Source organism: Neoarius graeffei, chromosome 21, assembly GCF_027579695.1.
Source record: "Neoarius graeffei isolate fNeoGra1 chromosome 21, fNeoGra1.pri, whole genome shotgun sequence".
NCBI lineage: Eukaryota > Metazoa > Chordata > Actinopteri > Siluriformes > Ariidae > Neoarius > Neoarius graeffei.
In genome coordinates this window covers 26,421,095-26,427,706 of record NC_083589.1, presented here as the reverse complement: position 1 = coordinate 26,427,706, position 6,612 = coordinate 26,421,095, and positions in this window count along the sequence as shown.

Sequence of the window (6,612 nt, the reverse complement as noted above, 5' to 3'; positions counted from 1 at the left end):
TGGTCCAGATGAATAGCCAGTTTGATCAAGGCGTCCAGCAAGAGATTCTTATCCCTGCATGCCAGCTCACTGAGGATCTCAGGGCACAACCCCTGGGGAAAGACCACTTTGAGTGCTGGGTTGTTCCATCCACTGGAGGCTGCAAGGGTCCTAAAATCCAGGGCATATTCAGCAATGCTTCTAGTGCCATGTGAGCTGGTGAGAAGACTTTCCCCGGCTTTGATTCCCTCGGGTTCATGGTCAAAAACCTTCTTGAAGAGGGAGAGAAACAGTTCATATGACCCTGTTGGTTTTCCACCTTTATTCCAGACAGCCGTAGCCCAGCGGAGTGCTTTGCTGGAGAGGAGAGACAGAAACTTAGCGTTTTTATGTTCTTCCGGGATATCCGGCATGGTGTCGAAATACAAAGAGCATTGTAGCAAGAAGCCCTTACATGTGGTGGGGTCGTCAGCAAACTTTTCCAGTGCGGGGAGTTGCAATGCCAGGTGAGGAGGAGATTCGGTGCGCGCTAGGAGGGCCTGCGACATAACCGTCATTAGCTGCACCATCCTGGTGTTGAGATTGGCAAGCATCTGTTGGTGTTCTCCTAGCAGTTGCCCCAGGCGTTGAGAGCCATCTGCTTTTGATCCTCCACTACATCCATGATGGCGAAGTATCCTGTGAGTATGCAGGCACTTACGGATGTATGTGCAGTGGAAGACAGCTTTAGAACAGTGAACCAAGCCAAATCAAGAGGCAGGAATCAAGGTCATGCTAGGGTCAGGTGATTGGCAAACAGAATATCAGAGGTAAACAGAGATCGAGGAAATGAGAAACCGGAACGATACTTCGCATTGAGTGCTTGTGTGACTGGGCAGATGATGAGGAAATGAATGTCAACTGTGTTTTAGAAGGCAGAAGACAGAGGGCGCTGTGTGTTCTGGGAGTTGTAGTTTGAGCTGTCCATGTTTGTAGTCAGTTCTTCACCAGTGGGTTTACTGACACATACAGCGGAAATCAAAGTGACCAACATCTGCCACTGTTGTCAAAAAACGCGCATGCCCTCTTTTGAATGCTGATGTAATCAAGCCGGAAATTTTGTTTGTTTTGATAGCAATTAGGAAAGTTTGAAAAAAGCAGGCAGTAGTTGTTATTTAAACTTGTTTTTGTGCAATGTTTCGTTTGGAAAACAGTTTTCAAAATGGCGGCACTGACACCTGGCTGACACTTCACGTTTAGAAGTCTCGCACAAGTCTCGTGAAGATTGCGCTGATAAGTGACGCCTGCCATGGACCAAACAAACTAAATTCAACATGGCTAAAAACTGATCAGTATAATATTTAATTGCAATTAGTTGCCAATATGAGTCATGATATAAGGTTATATAACACGTTAATTAAGAAATAAAGCAAGTTTAAAAATGACTTCAGTTCTCCTTTAAAAATATGTATGTACATGGATATGTCCATATGTATAATTTGATCACCACTGGCAACATTTAGGACACTCATTTCTAAGCTTTATAAAAAAAAATGAGATTAAGGAAATCTTATGTGTTGAGAACATCTCATCTCATCTCATTATCTCTAGCCGCTTTATCCTTCTACAGGGTCGCAGGCAAGCTGGAGCCTATCCCAGCTGACTATGGGCGAAAGGCGGGGTACACCCTGGACAAGTCGCCAGGTCATCACAGGGCTGACACATAGATACACAACCATTCACACTCACGGTCAATTTAGAGTCACCAGTTAACCTAACCTGCATGTCTTTGGACTGTGGGGAAAACCGGAGCACCCGGAGGAAACCCACGCGGACACGGGGAGAACATGCAAACTCCGCACAGAAAGGCCCTCGCTGGCCACGGGGCTCGAACCCGGACCTTCTTGCTGTGAGGCGACAGTGCTAACCACTACACCACCGTGCCGCCCCTGTTGAGAACATATAAGAAAATAAACATTTTTATTTATTTTATGTGAGCATTGTCATGTGAAGTTAATGTTTCAATCTGTATACAGTATCTCGATATCATGTTAACCCTTTGGTGCCAGACCCTTTAAATATCATTCCTCCAGGAACGATGACATAATGGTTGCTATGACAAAATAAAAAGTACCTTGAAAATAAAAAGTCTTATAATACTTATTGTACCATAGCCAATCAAATTCTAGTAAGAATGAATCCTTTCTTTTGATTGGTTGCCTTTTACTGCCTTGTATTTGTAAGTAACACAACTACCTCAGTCAGATTCAAAATGGTGTTTTCGAGTAAGCGACCTCATACACAATTTATAGCAGAACAAGTGGCGGAAATTCTAAAGAATGATGGTAGTGGTGATGAAAGTAGCATAGATAGTGAAACTGGTGGTCTTTCAAGTGGAAAAGAGTTAGATTTGGACCAAGCATTACAAGGAGAAAGTGATCAAGAGTCAGAAACATAGTGCAGTTGTCCATCCATTATCTGTAACTGCTTATCCTGTACAGGGTCATGGGTAACCTAGAACCTATCACAGCTGACTATGGGCAAGAGGCGGGGTACACCTTGGACAAGTTGCCAGATCATCACAGGGCTGACACATAGAGACAAACAACCATTCACACCTACAGTCAATTTAGTCTCATGCCAGAATCTGGTCTTCCCAGGCAGTCTCCTGTCCCAGTACTAACCAACTCTTTAAGGCGTATGGGTGCGGTGCCGATTTCCATTTCGATAGCCCTCAGCCTCTTGCCTGTACAGCTAGTCCTCTGGTAACTGTGAGATTTTGACTTCCCCACTCGCATCTGTATTGCAGTGTGCCTTGCCAGACAGTAGCAGGTACCATTTTTATGATGGCATTTGGTATGACCTGACAATGAGTAGAACTCGCAATCTCCCGGTCGAGAGGCAGATGCACTAACTACTAGGCCAATTCATGGTCTATGGTCAATTTAGAGCCACCAAGTAACCTAACCTGTATGTCTTTGGACTGTGGGGGAAAACAGAGGAAACCTATGCAGGCACGGGGAGCACATGCAAACTCCACACAGAAAGGCCCCTGTCAGCCACTGGGCTCGAACCAAGACCCTTCTTGCTGTGAGGCAACAGTGCTAACCACTACACCACTGTGCCGCCTAGTGCAGTTGTTTAGTTTATTTATAAAGGCTTTAAAATTGTATACAGTATTTTTGTTTGACTAGGCATTGGTGAAAATCGGGGAATTTTGGGCAGGCACCAAAGGGGTTAATGCACTAAAAAGATTTGATTTTGTAAATACTGAATTTCAATCATGGCTGTTATTTTTGCTTCCTTAATATATTGAAAGGGGCCAGTTCAGCCTTCCCAGAAGCCTCTGTTCTCACCAGTGAGTCACCATTTTTGATGCCATCAATATTCACTGTGTTATGTTTGAAAAACAATATGGAACAATACAGCCACATCTAAGGCCATAGATCATAAATTGGAATGTATTTTGAGATTTAAGATATTTTTTCAATTTAGTTATATTTTAAATTATTTTTGCTGATCCATTCTGTTTTTGTATTGTTATTTTGTTGTAATGAACCAGAACTGGCCTTGGATATCTCAAGGGCAGCCACGAATAAAAGAAAATATCTGGCATGTTGTGTTAAAAACTTTGACGGGACCGCTAACAGTGAATTTGCAGAGGTTTTTCTTGCAGAGAGCTGGAAAGGTAGCAGTCACGAGCTTTCAAAACGCAGTTTATATGTAAGCAAAAACAACAAATTAGATTGTGGGAAGGGTGAGCTGGCTCCTTTAAGAAGTGTAACAAACAGCCAATTTTCCAGTTCATTCCCTCTTAAATCATGAATGATCACATATATATATATATATATATATATATATATATATATATATATATATATATATATATATATATATATATATCAGTGTTTGGGTGGATGTATCCTACAGTGACTTACTTATTTACTTATCTACTTACTTATTTACCTACTTACTTATTTACTTACTAATCTACTTAATTACTTACTTATCTACTTATTTACTTACTTACCTACTTACTTACTTATCTACTTACTTATTTACCTACTTATTTACTTACTTGCTTATTTACTTACTTATTTACTTACCTACTTATTTACTTACTTATTTACTTACTTACTTACTTATCTACTTACTTATTTACTTACTTATTTACTTGCTTCCTTACCTACTTACTTACTTATCTACTTACTTACCTAATTACTTATTTATTTACTTACCTACTTACTTACAGATTGTTTACAGTGTTTTTATTGAGCCCTTGATGTATATGATTAAGGATCAGTCTTAGATTGATTCATAGACATACATATGAACACATATAATCCTCTTGAAAAAGAAAATTGTTCCAAAAGTAAAATTTGGAAGAGTTAAACACATTTTGAGGCTGGCCTGAACCCAAACAAATGAAGAAACTCCAGATTTTTTGACAGGCCAGCAATGTCTCTGTTTTTTTTCTGTCCACTTGTGCTTTGAACACAAGGTTTGGTAATAATTATTGTCCCCCAGATCCATTAGAATAATGAGAGTCATTCTCTCTCTCTCTCTCTCTCTCTCTCTCTCTCTCACACACACAGCATGTGTAACTAGTTCAGTTCTGTGGAAACTTATGCCTGCCAACTCATTACTCTAACAGCGATTCCAAGCACATCTACTTGAAGTTAGTAGAACACCTGGTAAACAGTCACCAGCTTAATCTCACACACACACACACACACACACACACACACACACACACACACACACACACACACACGTACGTCTCTCTCTCTCTCTCTCTCTCTCTCTCTGCCCCTTGCATTTCATGTGGTTCTGCAAATTCCCAGTGTTGGCGAGAAACTTTCTGTCATCTGTAGTTACACTTTCTGACCACAGGGGCGCTCTCGAGCCATCCTCTGAAACTTTTTTTAATACTGTTTATTTTTTCTGAAATCCTTTTCACAGTGCCAAGACATTATCTAACGCAGAAATGGAACCTCTATAACTCTCTCTCCCTTTCCAAAGCATCTGGAAAGCATTACAAACACTATGTTATGAAAACGAGTGCAATGGCAACCTCGATGAACGGCACACTGAGTCTTTCTGTTGAACTAGTAAGCCATATTTCTACATGCATAGGGATCATTTGGATCCAGAAGGCAGAAGAGGGCCAATATACAGGGTCAAGAAGTACAAAAGCTGCTATATAGGGTAGGATATGGCTTAGCTTACAGCTTTGACGTAGGATTTCAGTATGCTCCTTATTAAAAGTGAGCTGTAATTCTCTTCTGGGTGGGCTGGCTACACTTCAAATTATGTCTCCAGGGCTCAGTGTGCTTTTGGCTTAGAGGAACTGTCAGATGCAGCTTAATACAGTTCAGTTTACATTCATCAATCAGCACCAGGACAAAGGATACAAATCCACCAGAGGCTGGCTATCTAAAGCCTTTAGGAGTGTCGTCTTGAAATTCTGTCTCTGCAAAGACAGACGTGGGGAATTCCCACACTCTTATAATTGAATTGGGGTGTTTAGAGGCTCCAGACATCTCTGTAGGGTTGTAACAGCAAGCCAGCACTTAATATCAGATGTTTGTCTTGTTTTGTGTCACCATAGCATGCTGAGCTGGAGCATGTGTGTATAGGGGCGAGGGGTACATGTGTATTATTAAGGACAAAACACACGCAAGGGCAATAGCGGTAGTTCTGAGAAGTCCAAAATGGTGACGATTTAAATACATTCAAGGTTCTGACTAAATGGTTTTAGCTGAATTCATTCTGAACGATATCCTAAAGATTGAACAATGTCACTATGAAGCCCTTGTTGGGTTGAAGAACCCAATTTGACATGAGAACAATGTATGAACATGTTATTGTTTTTATAAAGTATCATCATGGATTCATTCACACATGATGGAAAGATAGAAATAGGAAAATAAATAATTCTGGGAGATATGTAAGGCCACTTATAGGACAATAAATCATTAGCGGTAAACTTCCTGTCATCTGTAGTTACACTTTCTGACCACAGGGGCGCTACCGAGCCATCCTCTGAAACTTTTTTTAAATACTATTTATTTTTTCTACCACTATGCAGCTCTTTTCAGGTTGAAGAACCCAATTTGGCACTTGAACAATGCATGAACATGCTGTTATTCTTATAAAGTATCATTATGGATTCATTAACTCAAAAAAATAGGATTCCTCAAAGGAAAGTAATGGCTCTTTCTTTCACTTTGTTGTAGAGTCCTACAGAGAACCATTAACAGTTCAACTAGAGCACAGTTTCCCAGCCCTGGTCCAAGGAAAACTATAAAATGTGCAGGACAGGGAGTACTCCAGAACCAGGGTTGGGAACCTGTATCCTCAAGAGACAAATCAACCAACTGTATGTAGTTCTATATTTTTCTTCTGGTGTGTAGAGCTGTATAGTAAAGGCTAAAATGATATGTATAACTATTTTGCTCAATATTAAATCCATGATTATGACAATTTCCCACTTAGGAGCAAAATGGTTTTATTACATTTTGTAACTTTGGTATTGACCAATAATTGGGAAATTACCTTTTACATTGTAAATCATAGGCTTATTTTGATTCAAATGTACAGTTATATTTCAGAATATAATTTAAGCTCCTAATCTTCTACAGTTCCTCAGCG